This window comes from Pinus tabuliformis, chromosome 2_2, assembly GCF_031772625.1.
Source record: "Pinus tabuliformis cultivar Carrire ecotype Pingquan chromosome 2_2, CPIR1, whole genome shotgun sequence".
Classification (NCBI taxonomy): Eukaryota; Viridiplantae; Streptophyta; class Pinopsida; order Pinales; family Pinaceae; genus Pinus; species Pinus tabuliformis.
The window spans coordinates 137,171,546-137,192,668 of NC_142300.1; the positions used below are offsets into that span (position 1 = coordinate 137,171,546).

General features: G+C 36.6%; 1 pseudogene; it reads left to right on the forward strand.

The window, feature by feature from the left end:
• Positions 1-2,486: 2,486 nt before the first annotated feature.
• The window catches only part of LOC149191689 (DNA mismatch repair protein MSH6-like), a 116,498-nt pseudogene continuing 97,861 nt past the window's right edge, over positions 2,487-21,123 (forward strand).

Here is a 21,123-nt window from a genome sequence, read left to right on the forward strand (position 1 = left end):
AAGTACCTAGACAAGTAGGAATTGACCCAGGGCTAGGAATAAAATAGGAACGATGATGAATATAATTCAAAGGGGCTTCTTCTAGAGACACGACTTCATAAATGATTTTGTCGATCAGGAAAGTCTTGTTCAAAGGATATTCAGAATTAGAAGAACCAAGCCAAGGAGTTTGTATATACGAGTCTAGGGAAAATCTCGATTGGTCATGAGTTGTGGAGGCAACTGTAGAAGCCAAAAGGACAATTTGATAAGCTTACTCAACTAGGCTAAGCAACATGGTGTCGCAAAAATCATTGATCTATTCAGGACAAGGAATAATCCATGGGTCATAAGTAGAAGAGATCATGTTAATTGAGGCAACATTGGAGGGAGGAGGAAGCGAAAAAGTTCCCATTAAGGCAGGATCCTTGAAAAGGCCTGTTCCAACACTTTCATAAGGGATATTGGTTTTCCCAACATAAGTCACATTTCCTATTGCAGAATCAGAGGAAAACAAAGCTAATTGATCAACAGTGACAATTTTCCCTTGATGGGGAAATGAAGTACATAGAAGAGAGATGAGACCACACAAAACATTACATGAGTATAGCTCTGACCAAGCATAAGGTTTTAATTGAGATTAACATCAACAACCTTGACATATAAATTAATTGTCTTTCCCTCCCAATGAATGGGTAAGGAGTTGAGAATACCATATGGATGGAAACCTCAACCATTGAAAGCTTATAAAGTGTTTGGAGACTGGTTGAGAGGAGAGGAACCAATGTATTTCCAACATGAGATGGAAATGATTCTTGCCCATAACAACAAATTGTATAAGGAAATAAAGTTGAGGTGGAAAGTGAGGGACATGGTTTTTGAGATCGAAACTAACCAAATTAGAATCTATGGGATCAATCCCTCCAATAGCAGATAGATGAGCCTTCCTTTGTGATGGACACATTTGAAGGAATTCCAAAGCCGACATCACCGAAGGTGCTTGAGCCAAGTCTTATACAATGCTGTAGTGTTGGATAGCTCACGCATTCAGTTTATAGGACGATTTCCAAAGAACACCTTTAGGGGTTGGTCAAACGATGGAATCAGTGCTAGGTTTATCGATGTATAGAGGACCATAACTCGATGGAGTGGAGGAAGAGGGTACATTAGTGGTATCTTTCTCCACTATAGGTTTCTCAGGGGGCAGATAATAGTTTGATCTCGTGGCTACATAAATCTATTATGAGACACTCATAAACACTTAAGAGCTTCAATAGGCTTGGGAATGTGGTTGGTCTACTAATTGTGTCTGCTGAGATGAGAAAGGTTCCTTAAGCACATATGGTGTCCCTATAGTGCCTTTCATAAGATGACTTACTTAGGCATGGTGGGGAAATCCTTGGTGTGATTATCTTCATAAAAAATAAGGCAAGTATACTTAGGTTTCCGTTTGGGTGTGTCATCAGCTGATTGTTTTGGGAATCATGTTTAGGGGTAATCTTGATTAGTTTTTCCTTTACTCTTCTTCTTTTATTTTGAGGATTTATATTTTATGGTAGACTAAAAAACATTTACCTTTGAGGATTTACCAAGATTCTTAGGAGTATCAACAGTTTTCAAAGATGCAGCGACCATAGTAGATTTAGGTTTTGAAGAGTTAGCCAAAGTACTACTAGACCGCAGATCCATAGATCCAATGATGCCATCTATGGGTGTTGAATCTGTCGACTGAGAAGAGGTAGGGCTAGTCGAAGGTCACTAGGCACTAGGTAAGATATCATATAATGTGCCAGATTGTGAATAAACCAAATCCAGATACTGGGCATGGGCAATAGCCTGTTCCTCAGACACACAGTCACCCATGGATATGTATTTAACAATAGGAGGTATGAATTATTTTGTCAACCATTTAGTCAATAGCTGATCTGGGATATTGAATTTGATAAGATGACACCTACGTCTCCATTCATGGATATGATCATAGATGTGAGTGGAAGTCGTCTGTTGCAAGGACGTTAGGAGATGGGTTCTAACTTCATACCAGACATGTAATTGAAAGTGAGTGAGGATAGCCATGACTAAAGTATTGAAGTCTTGAAAAGTACCATGAGGGATCTCTATGTACCATTTGGTAGCATCACCCATTAAACTGTGCTGGAAAAGACATAGTCAAATAGAATCGTTGACCCAAGAGTTAGAGGAACACCATGGATGGTAAGTAATAATGTGTGCTTGGGGGTCTTCTCCAGATTTACTTTAAATTGGGGAAATCAATAGGAATTTTGGTTGGCACTGGAGGCCAATACTGTGAGTGAAGTATTGGGTCATTTTTTAGCCTTGACACATTTGGTAATTCCAACGTCACCAAAAATGGTGGTTGTGGGATGTATGGAGTATAAGGTCTCTGGTGTGCGCCAAACTGAGAATTCTCACTCGCTGAGTTAGGGTCTGCCCCCATTGTGGTGGATTTTTTCCATAAGTCATTTTAACATAAGGACTTTGACCATATGGAGGTTGATGATATGGAGTTTGACGATAAAGAGGCTGACCATAAAGTGGCTAAACATACTGTGTCTAGTGACCATATTGGACATATGGAGTCTGTGAATTAAATTGACAATATTGTTGTTGGCCTTGTTGCATTTGATGCTATTGTTGCAATGATTGTTGGTAAGATCCCTATTGGAATTGGTAAGGAATCTGTTGTTGTGGTCATGAGTAAGGTCCTTGTTGGGGTGGAATAGGAATTTGTGGCCAGGGTTGCTGATAAGGTCCCTATTGGGTTTGGTGAGAAACCTGTTGCTGTGGCTGCGGGTAAGACACTTGTGACTGTGGTTGTGGGTAGGAAACCTACGTATGTGGCTACGGGTAAGACACCTATGACTGTGGCTGCGGGAAGGGTCCTTGCTACAATTTAATAGGAAGTTATGGCCATAGAGGAGGATTACTAGTCCCATAAGCCTGTTTCATTTTAGGAGCATACTGCATTTGAGGACCTGCCTGTTGATACGGAGTTTGGAGATGTTGTGAACCTATAGGAGTATAAGGTTGCTAATAGGAAGGTTGAGTCAAAGGGATTTTTTAAGCTTGTAAAGGTTTCCATCCAACATTTCCTGATACATATGGAATTGATGTTCCACCTGGGTTAGAAACAACACTAATGGGTTGACTTCCCCCAAGAGGGGGTGTGTAGCTTCCACCAGAAGCAGTAGGTGTGTAGGGCAGAGGATAGTTCCCCCCATGCATTGGGATAAATGAATTTGTATGTTTTCCTCTCACATTAGGATCCACAATTATTGTGGATATATAAGGAGGAGAAGAAAAAATCAGACGAACGTGAGTTTCACTTACTGACATTATAGGTTGGATAGGGGTCTGTGCAGTTACTAGAATTTTTTCCACAAATGAGTTGGTAGTAGGCATGACACCAAAATACCAAATGTGATTGTGAAATAGTGAAGTTGCACCATAATTATCTAAAAAAGAATCTCCGAGAGAATTATAACTCGGTGGAACCAAGGGCATATGTAATGAAAGTAGCTCACAAAATAGAAGAAAAGGTAGATCAATGAATTCAAAATCAGACTCTTCAAGGGGTAACCTCCTTTACATTACACAAATGAACAATTCATGGATGATACAAATGACAAGACATCCTTTCTATATATAGGAGTCTAAGGGGTCCCAATACAATCAGAGCCTACATAACAATAATATTGTAGGGGCACAAAAATAACAATAGTGTGCTTCTAAAGGGAAAAATAATAAAAACATGGGGACTATATGGGCACAATAATACAATAAGGGGGTTGCACTAATAACAACGGGTTACACAAGTAGTATAATGACCTAACATGTCCCTCTCCTTCAAAATGTGTTTTTCTCAACACTTGAGTAGTTTTGGATGCTTCTATATAAAAGTGTCATCCTCCCATGTGGAATCTTCAGTGGATAAGTTCTTCCACTTGATGAGATACTCTTAAATTGATCGATTTCATAACTATTGATTTCTTGTTTTTGTGACTACTTCAAGTTCCAATACGATTTTTCCTTCCTCATCAAGTTATGGCAATATTATTTGAATTGGGATCTTCTACAACTTTTGAATGAGTGGCCACACTTCTTTGTCACTCTTCCATTCATCCCTTGCTTCATTTATCCAATCTGGTTGGATAATCGAAATGGCACAAAACAATGCTTCCACATCCTCATCCTTTCTTAAGAGTGCATCTGCAACAACATTTTGCCTCCCTTTTTTGTAGATAATTTCAAAGTCATAACCCAACATCTTTGTGACCCATTTTTGTCATTCTTCTAAAGATAATATTTTTTATAAAAAGTATTTAAGACTATCATGATCCTTTTTTACCTTGAAGTGTCTTCCCATTAGGTAAGGTTTCCATTTCTTAAGTGCATGTAGTATTTCCAACATTTCCTTCTCATAAATAGCTTTGTGTAAATATTTTACTTTGATTGGATGACTTTCGAAAGCAATGGATCTTTCTTCTTGCATTTAAAAAACACCAATTCCATTTCTCGAGGCATAACATTCCATAATAAGGGTTTTTGTGAAGTCTTGCGTAGCTAAGACCAGTGCTTGGAACATTGCCTCTTTAAGATGTTCAAAGGCCTTTTCTTCTGGAATCCAAGAAAATGCATATTTATTTAGCAATGTTGTTAGAGGTGATGCTATTCTCCCATAATTCTTAACAAACTTGTGATAATACCTTGCCAACCCGAGAAATCCTTGTAGATGCTTTATGGATGTGGGAATTTTCCATTCCTTAATGGATTTAATTTTTCTAGGGTCTACTTTAACACCTTCATGAGATAAAATATGACCCAAATATTCCACCTATTGTTCTCCAAAGAAACATTTGGAGATTTTTGCATATAATTTTTTCTCCTCCAATAGTTTGAGCACCTTGTCAACATGTTGAACATGATCCTTCCCAAACTTATTGTAGATTAGTATATCATCAAAAAATACTAACACAAATTTTCTAAGGAAGGGTTTGAAAATGGAATTCATCAAACCTTGAAATGTAGAATGTAGATTGATAAGGCCAAAAGGCATGACAAAAAATTCATAATGAACCTCTTGAGTTCTAAATGTTGTTTTTGGAATGTCTTCAGTCTTCATTCTTATTTGATGATATTCTGAACAAAGATCCAACCTTGTGAAGTAAATTTCTCCATGTAATTCATCCAATAATTCATCAATGACAAGAATGGAAAATTTATCTTTAATAGTAAGCTTTTTGAGCTCCCTATAAAGTGGACACATGCACCATGATCCATTCTTCTTGTGTACCAATACCACTAGAGAAGAGAAAGAACTTTGACTAGGTTGAATTATACCAATCTCTAGAATTTCTGCAACCATACGTTCAATTTCACTCTTTTGGGCATATGGATGTCTGTAAGACCTGATGTTTGGGGGAACACTTCCTGGAATCAAATGAATAACATGATCATGATCATGAATATGTGGGAGGCCTTTGGGAGTCTCAAATACCTTGGAATAATTGTCCAGAAGTTTTTGTATATATGGAGAAATAGATGATTTTGATGTGGGAACCTCTAGTGAACATAATTGTGAAATTACGTTCCATTGTTCTTTATTTAGAAGATTTTTCATGATCTTAGAGTTGATTATCTTTCCTGATTTTCTTGCGATACCCTTAAATTCAACTTTCTTTCCTTCCAAAAAAAATTTCAAGAAAAGTTCTTGAAAATTAAAAGCTATCGTACCCAAAGATTATAGCCATTGGAATCCTTGTAAAACATTAGCACCACCCATTGGAATGGAAAGCATTTGACTATTCAAGACATATTCTCCCACGGATAGATTGATATTATGGCACTTTCCAGAGCAATTTATGGTTCATCCATTTGCAACCATTACTTGACACTCCAGTTCTGGATATAGGAAGTAATTCCTTTCCTTGGCTATCTTGCAATGAAAAAAATTATGGGTACTAGCTGAATCAATCAACACTATTACATTTTTTTTCTTGATATTCCCTTCTATCTTAGGAGTTTGAGGAGTGGTAATTCCTATCAATGCATTACAATATCTGGTCAGAATAATTTCTTCTTTCTCTGGGATTGGTTCCTGGCGTATATCCTCTTCTTTTGACATTTATTGTTCATTTTCTTGCTCCTCTTCCACATCTATGTAAATTAATTTCTTCTCAGCACACTTATGAAATTTAATGTATTTTCTATCACAATTGTGACAAAGTCCTTTTTCTCTTTTTTCTTCCAATTGTTGTGGTTTCAAACTTGTAGGTGTCAAAAGGCTAGGAGCAACAACACTTCCATATTTATAGTTATGAGTGCTAGGATTTCTTGTTGCCATAATTTTGCTTTCAATTTTTCTTGCCAACCTGTATGCCTTCTCCAATGAATCAGGTTCCCAAAGGAAAAGCTCATGTTGGATGTTATCATTTAAAGTCCTTATGAAGACTTCAATCCTATTCTTCTCTCGAATATCATTTACCCTTATATTCAATTTTTGGAAGTCCTCAATGTGCTCTGCCATTGAACCCTTTTGTTTGAGATTTATCAATTGGCTAAAGAAGGTGTTGCTCTTTGTATCCTCATAATGTGCTATCATTTCCTCTGTGAAAATTGACTAGGTGATAAGTGGTTTATCAGAACAAATCCCTCTATACCATAAAAATTGATTCAATTATAAATATAAAGATGCAATATGTTCCTTTTGTGGCAGTTGCACATCATGTAGATCAAAATATTGCTCCATCTGTAGTGTCCAAGTTACCGGATCCTTGCCAACAAATTTTCTCATATATATATTTGGAATATGGTGGGTCTTCAATCCAACATTAGATTATATGAAATCATGATTAACATTTCTTTTGTTCTCATCATGTGTATGCTCTACTAAATTTTCAACATTAGGAAGCCTTTCTTGTAGTGACTTTGTCCCACCTTCCTTCAAACCTTCCATGTATTTCTTCAAATATTTCACATTTCCATTCAATTTTTCTTACACCATTTATCTTATTGACCATATCTTCGATCACATTCTTGAAATCATCCCTCCAATTTTTCTTACTAGGTGTTTCTATTTTCTTGATTCGAGTCATTCTTTTTCTTGCTTTTAGGAGGTCAATCTTGAATCTTTTGTACCTCTGACATTTCAAATATCCAAGGTCTGAAATTTCCACCTGTGGTATTACTATGCGTCCTCTTTCCAACTCCACTAGTTTTGATCGAAATTGGAGTCTCTAAGAAAGAGTTATTCCCAATCTCCCAAGATGACCAAATTATATACTTTTTCAGTAGAGTGAACTTGTATGAAGTTCCATGTGTCACTGGTTCGACCTTTGGACCTGAAAATGATATAAATAAAACTAAAGTCCGGCCTTTTTTTGTAACATCTTACTAAATTTCAATATGATGCTTAGAGAGACAGTTATGACGATTTTCACAGGGTCACTTGTTTGGGATGTAATTTAGGATACTGTAAAAACCCTAACTTCCTTGGATCATATCTCTGCAAATATAGGGAGACAAGATCTGAAATTCGTAGCCATGGTTTATTATGATTTCAACTCAAACAGGTTTTAATTTCAAATTTTGAGACATCGCAGAAAAAATTTTATTGCAAAAATTCCACGATGATCTATTTGGAGCAACAAAACCCTAGAATCCAAAACTCCGATACCAAATGTTATGCAACCAACTCACAAAATAGAAGAAAATATAGATCAACGACTTCAAAATCAGCCTCTTCGATTGGGAAACCTCCTTTATATTACACAAATGAACAATTCTTGGGTGATATAAATGACAAGACATCCTTTCTATATATGGGAGTCTAAGGGGTCCCAATAGAATCAGAGCCTACATAACAATAATATTGTAAGAGCACAACAATAACAATAGTGGGCTTCTACGGAGAAAAATAAGAACAACATGGGGACTATATGGGCACAATAATACAATAAGGGGGCTTCACTAATAACAAGGGGTTACACTAGTAGTATAGGGACCTAACAACATACTACAATAAGGAGGAGGTGTACTTGCCCCCATTGTCATGTAGGGAGTGGAAACATAAGGAAATCCTTCAGGAGGAAGCAGTGACAAAGAATCAACCTTTGTACTAGGAATGCGAGTTTGAGAAGTTTCCACTAGAATACCTTGGGGTGTTGACACTAAAGGTGGGTTATCACCTTTTGTTGCCATGATTGGGAGTAACTCTAGGTTGGGAACCCCAGTTGGTCTAGGAGAAGGACTTAGAGGTACGTTGGGAATATAAAATGAATTATACAGATGTGGAGGTGATAAATACATAGAAGAATCTGATTCAAAGAGTGGATTAGAAGCCCCTGATCGGGGTGTGACAGGATGCGAGACCCATGTGAGGATCGTTGTTATGATTAAACAAGTGTGGAGTAGGGCGGGTGACCCACCCAATGCAACCACTCGCTGAAGGTAATTAAGGGACTGACGACCCGTAACTAAGTGGCAAAGTGGACCTCAAGAGTGATAATTCAAGTTTTGTAAGTGGTGAGTTTGGTGGTAAGATTGGCATTTTTAATGCAAACGTTGTGGTTTCACCTCAAGAGATGTGGTAAGGTGGTGAAGATAGCTTGTGGGACTGGAGACCTATGCCACAGGTAGAGCACCTAGGGTGACAACAAAGGCATGATGGAACAACTCGGTAACTGGTTTGCCTAAAATGTAAACTCCTTTGGCTCTAGAATTACTGGTTCTCACTTTAGTGAGGGCGCGAGAGGTACCACAATCGTTGGGCGAACCATTCTAGGACAGAATGGTGAAGGCAAAGGCTTGTGCAGGAAGCAATGACGCCATCGCAACAACATCCAAAATGACAAGAAAGGGAAAACTCTGTTGGCTTCGTCCAGCAATCCCCAACGTAAAAAAGGAAGGAAAACAGGGGAGGATAACATGCAATATCATGCATGCTTACAATACTGGATCAATGACACAAGTGAAGTCTGTCATCTCATCATGGGAGGTGGAATTGAAAGCCAAGGTGGCTATAGAACTAATTCCAACAGAGGACTGGGAACCTTTCATAATGGAACCTGGACACACACGCGAAAGGCTGACTCTGTTCAAACAATCAGTCCAACTTTATTGGGTAATGAATATGTTACTAGAAAGAGCTATGTCGAAAACCCAAAACATGGATGGTCCCCAACAAACCCAAAAATTTGAACCGAGCCTCAAGGACGTTCAATGGGAAATACAGGAAGTACATGTGCTATTTTGTTGCCTAGGTAAATCCTCTCTATAGACAAAAACGATCCCGCTAGCCTAATGAGTGGGTCTAGCAACTGAAGTGACAACATACTAGACACTTTCCTAAGTTGCAATTGAAAAGAGAGACAAAGAAGATGGCCTACCTTGTTATGATGTCATCCTGATTTCCTTTGTTTAAGACCTTGAATCACTCGCATCACTTGCTCATTCTTGCTTCTCTCAGCATTTATGCACCTTCACAAGAGATTAAGACACAACAAGGCATGCAAATATAAATAACATATTCAAAAACAACCTACTTAACTGATCAAGGAATGTTAAGCTAAATTATACATGAACATACACATTTAGGAAAAATGAACCAAGAGTTGTATATTAATAGAAAATAAGGGGAAGCATACAACCAAGCCTTGACATTGATAGGCTCTCCTTGAATGAATATCCAAGTCCAAGATATGCTCTCTAAGCACTCCTTATCTAAGCCAAATGAATAACATATAGGCACAATCTTGGCATAATGGTGTAAATAGGCAAAGACCAACCATTTGGGAATGGGAGAGGATGAATTTATAGGTTGCGAAAGGGAGATAGGACCTCTCCAAAGATAGGATTAGGCCCTAATCTCAAGGAGGTAGCTCATAGGGATAAGACCAAGAGGCCAAGTTGGGAGGATTCAACCTTATCTATGCTAAACAACATCCATCTCGTCACTCTGGAAGCTTCTAGATCACGAAGCTTCTCATCCTCTTTTGGAAAATTACCTCTTTGGGATCATTGCGGGTATGCAAGGGAATAGAGCGATACCATCGCTGGTCAAGTACAACGCAACATGTGACCATCACTATTTTAAGCCTTATAAGAGCAATGTTTCTCAATTTAGATTTTTAGAGCTATTTTTTCAGGGAAAGCTCAAGTCATTTTCTAATCAATGTCTTAGGAGGGAAATGAGTTGTATACCTGAATGAGTACACTACATAATGGTAATGTTTTAGGCACTTTTGAGTATGTCACAGGGAAGTGCGGGAGGTGTGACAAAATACTGTGTATCAGATGCCCCTAAAGCATGAACGCAGAACGAAGAGTGATGATTGAGATGCTTCATGAGCTTTTGCAAGGACGAGGGCACACACTATCAGGAGACTTGCAAATCAAGGACACATATACATATACATATATGAGATCAAGACATGAATCTATGGGATGGGTGAATCCATCTAGATGATGAAGACTATATGAAAAGATCCATGGTATGGGTGCAACCGTCCAGATAACGAGTATCATCATAAATATAAAGTCCCACAGTATGGTCACAACCATATTTATAGAAGTAACATGTGTACAATCATGAACAATACATAACTCCACACATCCTAAGTTATATCAGACAAAACTGAGGGTCTTGCGCTCCATCCCAACCTGATCAAAGTACGAATTATAACCTGCGAATGAACGTGTCATAGTCGAACATGCTATAAAACCTCCTGATTACTAGCCATTGATGTGGACTGTTAATAGGCACGAGAGGAACCACCCATAATGAAAAAGGCTCTCAAGGTACGAAAGTACAATCCATGAATGTGATAACGAAGCTGAAGTCGAATACTCGTCGAATCAACTGATCGAAGGCTAGTAGTGAAAACCTATCATCAGATGCGAAGAAATTTTCATCGAGGAATGAAAGATCTAAGGTACTAAAAGGGAGTTTTTAAGTCATCTTCCTGGATAATGATCTAAAGTCAATAAGAAGCGACCCATCGAAGGATAGTCAAAATGAGTCTCCCATCATCGACATGAAACAAGGAATAAGGTGGAATGAAATGAGTAGGATCCAAGAATATAGAAAAGAGTCAGACAATGTACAGATAATATACTATACATAAGACTTCTCTTGAACATATCAACAACACGAGTCTGGAGTGTGGAAACATTTGACTCAACATAGGACCAAGGGTCACAATGAGGAAGTGGAATAATAAAATGAAGGTGAAATGGATTACCCAAAAGTGGAAGGACAAGTTACTGAGTGAGGATGTCCCAAACCCAACAAGAGAAATAGATGAGCGTCATGTTCAAGAGAGACATGCTGGCTATACAAGATATGTTTCACTTTCACTTTTTCCCCACTATTTCTAGTGAGTACTTCCTTATTTTTACACAAGTTTGAACAGGATATCATATGCTTGTCGTATAAGTTCATTCTTCGGATGAATCCATCCAAGTAAGTTTTATGGGTCCTAGGAAGGAGAAACTCGGTCTCATCATGGTGACAAGTCTTTTGTCATAAAAAATTTAATGAGTTTGACAGAAGAATAACTCAGTGTCTTTCTCACATTTAAAGAGTTTGAAAAAGAGATTAAAAAGAAAACTCTGAAAAGGTAGAAAAAAATGTTTGAGAGAACCTCTTGACCATATCGACCAAGGTGTACCTTTTTCATAAATAGTCAATCATAGCCCAAAAAAGGGGTAAAAATTTACTAAGATGAATTCAATTCATTTAATTTAACGAGTTTGAAAAGACAAGTACTCGAAAATCTTTTCATTTTTGAAGATTCAGAAAAGAGCTGAAAGATTACTCTTCCTGGAGGAATGAGTGGTATAAAAGAATAACAATTGGTTCTAGTAATGATGGAACTACTTAAAACATGTAATGGTCAAGAGGTTGGCTAATAATACCACTCATTGCATATGTTACTCAAGAAAAGGTAAAACAACCAAGTGAAAGCATATGATCAGCCAAAGAGATGGTGATGATGGAATGGACAAACCAAGGCTAATCTGGCAAAAAATTGGCTGATAAAAACAACAATCATGAGATGTAAAGAGATAAATGGTTTCATTTTTACACAAGCTTGAAACATTAGAAAATATTCTTGATTATACTTGAAGATGGTTTCATTTTTACACAAGCTTGAAACAGAAACAAACTATGCTTGGATTTGGTTTCATTTTTACACAAGCCTTAAACAAAGATAAACTATGCTTGAGATAAGTTTGCATGCCCCCAACATAATGACTCAATATGAGGTACATGCCTCCCCAAGCTTCACTTCATTCACCTAAGTAGACTACTGGTTATTAACACGTGGATGGAATGAAGGTTCACTTACGAGATCAAGTGAAAGATTCGACTGGGATTTTACGAGATCTAATCAAAGACTCGAATTGGAAGGGGATTTGTTTTATTTTTTAACGAGCTTGACAAAGGAAAAGAACCATGATCATGACACTTTGTTTCATTTTTTAACAAGGTTGACATGGTAAAATAACTATCCTCATGGGGACCTATTTCATTTTTTAATAAGGTTGACATAGTAAAATAACTATCCTCAAGGTCCTTGTTTCATTTTTTAATGAGCTTGACACGAGACAAGGAACTCTGATCCAAACCCCTATTTCATTTTTTAAGGAGCTTGAAAAAAGACAAGGAAATCTACTCCAAATCCATTGTTTCATTTTTTAAGGAGCTTGACACAAGACAAGGAATTCTCCTCCAAATCCCTTGTTTCATTTTTTAAGGAGCTTGACACAAGACAATGAACTCTACTCCATGGTCCTTGTTTGATTTTTTAAGGATCTTAACACAAGACAAGGAAATCTGCTCCATGATCCTTTGATCACAGATCAAAAGAGGCCATGGCTTCCAAGAGTTTCTCATTAGATGGGAGAACAACACTCTAGAAGCTATACATTTCGAGGGATCTAAAGGAAAAATTGGGCTCAAATGCCCCTAGTACATGATGTACTACATCACCTATTAGATCATCAGTAGATGTGGGCATGGAATAGGTGGCCATGTAATAAACCTCTTTCATATAAGAACCATTTAGGGAGGATGGTTGATGGGGATTTTTCTTAGGACCAATGAATGTAAGCTAGTCAATGATCTCAATATTTCCTTTATGTGGGAAACATATTACTCGAAAGAGGGAGGAAACAAGAGCTCCCACGATGTAAACATAGTGACAACCAAGGAGTAGATTAAAATCTAAAGGGCCTTGGACAACCATCATGTCTATATAGTGAATCTTTCATCCCAAAGTAATAGGAAACTTAGGAAGGATCCCTAACGGCTGACTGGTTCTTCTGTTAAAAGCTAAAAGATTTTGGGTGACGAGGAGAAGATGAGGAGAACCTAAAGCTTGCCAAGAAGTTGAGGATAGGATGCTAACATATGCATCCTTGTCTATGACTATGCTAGGTACGACCATATGGTAAGTCTGTATTGTAATCTGGAAAGGTACATAAGATTGAAGGCGATATCCTGCTAGTCAACTCCAATCAAAAGAAGTGACTAAACTACTTAGAGGGGGTGTCATAGGAACATGAGAGTTGTTCTCTTGCACTATTAGAATAGGAGAACTTCTCTCACTCACCTAGGGAACAAGAGGATTTCCCTCTAGTTCATTCGAAATTGAAGAAACCAGAAGAACCTGAGCAGTATGGGGTTCACTCTCTACCTGAAAGGTGCAGTTAACTAAAGGTGGAGTCAGGTTTACCGTTTTATCAACCAATGGTAGGTCAAGAATGGACTCATGAAACTCACTTTCAGAGAGAGTGGGGTTGACCAAATATGACTTTTGATCAATCACTGGATCAACTAGTGAAGGATCAGGGGAGAGATTTTGATACTAAATCAGAATATGAGGTTGAGAAGCTATAAGGTTTTCCAACTCTTTAGAAGATTCATCCATAAGAGGACAAAGTTTAATGGGATGATTACCTTCACACAACTTATAGGGAAATTTGATTTTTCCATTTTTCCCATGAGTTTTACTGTGTTACTAGTTGAGGCTTTATCACCAACATGATCACCAGAGGCTGATGAAAAAGGTCGATGTGAACCTGTGGACCACACTTCGAAGACCTTGGGAATAACAAGATGATCTCGAAGAAGGTGGTCACCCTTACATAAAATGCAAGGGAATTTTACTTTTTGGGGCTTGTTGGAATATTTTTCTTCATTAGTTGCATCTGTCACAATAACTTCTTGGTTGCTCCCTTTCTTATTTTCCTTATTCTTCTTCGTCCTCTCCTTCTTCTTCTTCTTAGATTCCGAGTTACTATAATGCAGACTTTCACCAGACAAAGAGGAAGAACGAAGTGAAGGAATAGGTGAAGAAGGCGAGGGGTCAACTTTAGGATCAACATGAAGTTGATCTTGTTTAGGTGGAGGAGAACTTGGTTGAAAAGAAGTTTGGACACTCAGAACCACCGAGGTTGAAAAAAACCAAACTGGTAGACCAATGGTCAATCTAGGAAGGGACAAAGTTGCCATATAAGGAGCACCAGTATTTCCAAAAGAAGAAAAAAAACAAGGATTCCCATTAGAGGGGTTTCCTTGACTCGTAGACTCAGGAAATGTGGCCATCAGTATCAACCTAAGATCTACTAAGGAGTATTTCCACAGGAACGATGTTGTTCTGTGGTCAATTAATTTTAGAATTTGAAACAAAAACTTTGTCTTTTCATGTTTTAAGAGTCGAGAAAAGGATGAAAAGGTGACTCTAGTTTCTTTTGTTGGTTTAGTGAGCTTGAAAGGATAAGTGCTCGATGATATTTTCAAGTTCAAGGAGTCAGAAGAGATCAAAATGACTACTCAGGATACTCTAGGAAAAAGGGATTACCAAGTAACTGTGAATTGCAATATACACCTTAGCAAATAAATTTACTAAGGACTTGACGTACGTGCAGGAAATCTCCCCGAATGTTGTTTTTGGTGTATCATGTTTACAGGGAGACAGACTCAGCTTCCTATGGATAAAGGTTTGCAACCTATGAGGGTATCCCTTTATATAATTGATCATTCGAGAAGCACAAATCCATGCTAGCACTGTCTAATGCAAGAGAGAAAATTGGTGAGTTTTCTAGATGCCGAAACACATCTCTTAGCCTAGACCACTAAGTATGAACGTTAATGTTCCAAATTCTCCTTAGATTAATTGATAGATTAAAAAGTTTATCTTCAATTATGTTTTAGTTTTGGGCTCAAAAGAATGTCACCTGTTACCTATGATGCAATTATATGAGAAGAGGAACAAATTTCATTTCTATGAAAGCTAGACTAATCAAGGGAAGAAATTTCAACCAATAATACATCAAACAAAATGCGTCATGCAAAATATTTACCTTCCACTAAATTTCACAATGAAAAATGTGAAAACAAAATCTAATCTTTCATTTCACTAAATGAAATGCCAAGATGTGATCCTATAAGAAATGAAAATCTCTTTCCTTTCACTTTTGTCTTCCAAATGCAATTTCAAAAGTAAAAATGATTTTTAGTTTTCACTATCCTAAATGCAATTTTTCAAAAGAAAAATAGTTTTGACTTTCCTAAGATGCATTTATATGAATTATGCTTTTCTTTTCATTTTTAATGATTTTATTCACCTAATATAGGTGTTAGCTTTCAATCACTAAAAAATGTGATATATTTTCAATTATGAATCTCAAAAATAACTTTTCAATGCAACTAATCTAATGAATTTTCACGAAAATTAAATTTTGAAATACAAGCTAAAACAAATGCAAATTGATTTTTTCAATGATTCCCATAGAAAACAACATTCAATCAATCAGAAAAACAAACATCTCATTGACACCAACAAAAAACAAGTCATGACTAACTGACTAGAAACCCTAGAACTCAATCAAATTTCACTTCAAAGCCGATGAGACAAATTTTGTAAATTAGTTAAGACAATCAAGAAAAAGCACCATAAACACTCTAGAAAATCACTGATAGAGGACACAAAGGCTGAAAAAAAGAAGAAAAAAACCCCTATTTTCTCCTATACTCTAGGATCATTGCACCTTTCACAGGCAAAAGAGCAATAATTGGGACTGTACTTAACAAATGTGTGATGTCATCGTCACTTTCGGGGATAAACCCGCGATGGGTGAGAAAATTGAGGTGTATGTCACAGGAAAGTACAAGAGGTGTGATAGAATACCTATGAAAAAAGTACCATAAGAATCCTTGTCTTAACCGCATGGAAAAACAACTACAAAGTCTACAACAAAATAAAATGCTAGGTTAGAGTGCAAAGGACCCTGCCCTGATAGAAACATCTCATGATTGACTATTGAGAATTCATGAAATTTATGAAAGTTTTTTTATGTTTTTTGTTGTTTTTATGATTTGGATGGATAACATTTACATTGTCAGTAGTACATATAGATGGGTGATGGATATGGAAACATGTAAAGCTTGGATAGATATACTGAAACAATTTATGTTTTGGATGGATTATGATGCTGATCAGTGGCCAAAAGAGTTGGTTTCCTTTAGGCTGGTTAAGGATGCTAGACATATTTTTGTAACCTGCTTTACATATGATTAATAGAAAGATACTGCCAATATTACACAAAAAAGCAAAAAAACAAAATAAAAGAGTGGATTAGGAGAAAAAATTAAGTAATCTGAAATAGAGTGAGGGCTAGCCAGAGGAGAGTCATGGGACGAGCTTATTGACTCTAGAAGTGGTTAGGAAGTAAGAGGTTGGATTCTTAGGACAATACCAAGTTAAAATCCTTGGTTTTTAAGAGATTCAGGCTCAATGTTATTGATACTTACAACTCTAGGTGAATCGGGTGCATTATTACTTATATCCGAGGTCTTGTTTGGGACTCTTCATGGTTCTAACACAATGTCTTTTCAGAGAATGAATCAGAAATGTTTGTTGGTGAATGCTTTGGACTTAAAACAAATTTTACAATTAACCATTAATTTTGAGGACAAAAGGAGGTTTTCGTTTCATGGGTAATTGGTGATTCCATGGTCAATTAATTTCATTTATAAAAATTAATAAATCAAAAAGGGGTAAAACTAGGCATAAAGGATTACCAAGCAACCATGAACTTCTATATACACCATAGCGGAACCAAGGAATTAAAGTACAACAACGAATCTCCCTAAATGTTGTTTTCATTGTATCATGGTATATAAGGTAGTAGACTCGGTTGTGGATGTATAACAACCTATAGGGGGCTCCCAAAATATACGTGATGGTACATGGGAGTGCTAGTCCATAGTAGTGCTATCTAATGAATAACCATTTGATGAGAGCATTCCCATATAATTATATATGTGGAGCACCTCTGATATACCCAAAAGTACTAGAGAACGGTCCTATACACTTCCGTACATGGAATGGGATTTCACCTCCGAGATACAACACTCAAAAACAATGACAAATACTATGTTTTATGACATCGGAACATGTCTCTAGCCTAGACCTTTAAATTTTTTTTATTAATGAAAAATTATCCTTAGGTTAATTGAAGTAAATTTTAAGTTGATCTTCAATTAAGTTTCAGTTTTAAGTCTCAGAAAACAATGTTGTCTGAACACCTATGATGCAATCTAGAATGAAGAAAATATTCTTTTCAATTCGATGAAAGCTATATAACATAAGGAAGAGGTTCACACACTGATGCAATCATCAAGTATGCAAAAAACAAATCTTCCTATCTTTCACTTTCACTTTCAATATTTCAATAAACCCAACAAAATAAAAATTCAATTCAATTCGTTAGCTTGCAACTACATGATTTTTTCACTTTCCTTTTCAACGCACTCACCAAAGTAAAAATGAATTTGATTCAAATGTACCTACATGAAGACGTTTTTCACTTCTCTTTTGAATGAATGATAATGCACTTATTTCAGCTTTCTGAATCAAGCAATGTGATCTATGCTTAATTATAAACCAAAATGACTTTCCAATGCAAATTAATATAATGCAATTTGAAAAGAATTTTTGAAGTAAAAGCTAAAAAAATGCAAATGTTGTTCCTTAATGATTCACAAAAGAAAAAAATGCTCAATCAACAACAAAATCAGTATCCCAATGACACAAACAAGCAGTAAGTGATGAATCCAATTGACCTAAAACCCTAAGAACTCAATTAGACTTCAATTCTAGTACTTCAAAGCAATGGGATGAATTTTGCAAATTAATAAGACAATAAACCAAAAAACTACAAATCCAAGCACACAGGACACGGAAAGATCGTAGAGGTCAAGACACATTGGAACCTACTGACATAGACCCTAAAATTTCAAAAACTTTGGGGATTAGCACAACTGTTACAGTGAAACCTGTGCTAACAGGGCTTTCAGCTTGACTTTTATTAAGAAAATTGTGCTCGTAGTGCAACTGTTCCAGGAATACGGGTTGGACGAGAAAGGAAAGGAAAAATAAAAATAATTTCAAAGAAAAGTCCAGAATTAACACTTTAAATGACTCATAACTCAAAGTGTCGACCTATACAGAATCCAAATGACTGATGACTAATGGTTGGCCAAACTAATCAAATAGACCAAACACAAGAGATAGGTTGAAAGGGCTATAGGCTCCTTAGTGGAGTCGCCATTTTTTTGTGAATACAATCCCTTCCATGGACAAAAGTGATCTCTCTAGTCCTATGAGAGGATCTAGCAACAAACCAGACAAACAAGTGCATGCTTTCCTAGTTGATATTGGAAAATTCAAAGTAATAATGATAACCTACCTCACTCTGATACTAAGCACTCGTTGATGTCATCATTAGCCTTCTCACTTCTAGGTTAAATGCTCTTTATGCCATCACGAATGAGTATCTACAAGGAATATCAAACAAGGGAGACACAATCATACATAGCATAATTCATTCTAACATGAACTACATGACACATTAAAGAATATCATGCTAAATGAATAATAATTTATACACTTATGGAAAGTAAACACCAGATGTATTTATTAATATAAATGAGGGAAGCATACAACCATAGGTGCCTTGATGTTGGACGCATCATTTGTGGTGGATTTCCATGTCCAAGCCAAGATCTTAAAACACTCCTTCTCCTTAGTTAGATGGGCAACATTTAGGCATATTTTCAGCATAGGAATGCAACCAAGAAATGAAAAAACAATTGGGGAGAGAAGGGATTTCATTTATAGGAAAGGAGAAGGACTTATGGATCCACAAAAGAGGCAATAAGGTCCACATATCAAGGTGAATAACCCTAAAGGTAGGATCAAGGACTAAAAATGGGAGAACTTGACCATATCCTTATTCAACAACATCCAACTCGCCGTTCTCGAGGCTTCTAGTAAGTGAAGCTTCTCCTCCAATTTAGGAAAAAAATCCAGAAGAGGTTCAACGCATGTTTCCTATCAAAATCCATGCTAGTAATGCTAGTTCAACATGACGCAACAAGCCATCAGCGTAGTCCAACAATAATGCAAAATATGTTGATCCTGAAAACTAGGGTTTTAGGAAAAATTCTTCAGAATTCTCTCAGGGAAACTTTTCTTCTCTTCTTGAGGGATGTTTCTATATGTGTTTCATGGTGAGTACACTGACAACTTTCATCATTTTGATGCTTCAAGATATAGGATGGGAAGTGTGACAAAATAATTTGTAACACATAACACAATATTTATCTAGGGGAAAAAATGCTAAAAACCCCGACTATCTATGTTGCACTAATTAGAAGATCTGAGAAGAAAATACAATTCTTGTTTGACCTCGAACAATTCCTACACTAGTACAATCCATCTCTCTTCTTCATAGTCTGACTCTAAACAACACTTAGCCAATTTACTAGCCTTCGAGGCCCCTACTTCCTTGCATAATTCTTGAGAGAATTAGCCTCTATTTAATGTGGAATTTCTCATCCATAACTACAGAATCTATTCATAGGCCCTCAAATGGTTGCATGCACCATCTGTACAACTCAAAATTATAAAACTGATAGTACAATGTCCCTGAACTCTAATCTCAATTGGGTCTTCCTTTGAACGGACATGCATGAGTTATTTATGAGTGAATCTTCAATTAACTCATGTGCTATTGTGGATGCACTGGTGCACTACCCCACTACTAGACCGCTACTAGTTCCTCCAATAGTTAGAACTAGTTTAACTGACCATAACTCAGTTAGACTGAGTTATTAATTACAATTCAAAAGAACTCAGCTTGGGCCCCTAAAATTTAGGGACCACTCTACATGAATCTAGATAGATTTCCAACTCGAATTTATTAAGCCAACTAAGTCAACTTAACTTCGTTAACTATTACAAGTTGATATGATAATAGAATTTTGATTTAATTTGCAATTTAATTCAAGGAAAAATTAAATTAGAATTTATAGATGATATTTTTAACATTTCTTATTGTTATTCCGAATAGTTTGAGGGACTTGTTATTTCATTTCATTTTGCGCTAGAGATATGTTATCTTTTAAGAGTTGGAGAAATTGTTGTTGTGTTAGGTCCCTATAATACTAGTGATTACCCCATTAATATTGTAGTTGTATCCATTATTAATGTTGTTGTGCCCCTATTGTCCCCATATTGTTATTACTGTGCCCCATAGAATCCCACTATTGTTATTTTTGTGCCTTTATATTATTACTGTTACGTTGGTTGGGTTATATTGTGACTCCTTAGACTCCTATATATCGAAAGGAGGTTTTGTCATTTGAATCATCAAAGAATCATTCATTTGGGTAATGTAAAGGAGGTTACCCCCTCAAAGAGGCTGAACTCTAAGATGTTGATCTATCTTTTCTATCTTTTTGTGAGCTGGTTTCATAACATTTGGTATCAAAGCTTTGGATTCTAGTGTTTTGCTGCTCCAAATAGGTCATCGTGACATTTTTGCTATAACTTTTTTTTGCGACATTTCAAATAAAATAAAAACCCATTTGAGAAAAAATCACAGTAAACCTCAGGTTTGAATTTTAGAGATTTTTGCGCTATATTTGCATAGATATGATATGAGGAAGTTGGTATTTTTGCAGACTCCTGAATTACATTCCAAATAGGTGACTTGAGGAAAATCGTCATAACTTTCTCTCTGAGCATCGGATTGAAAATTCATAAGAAG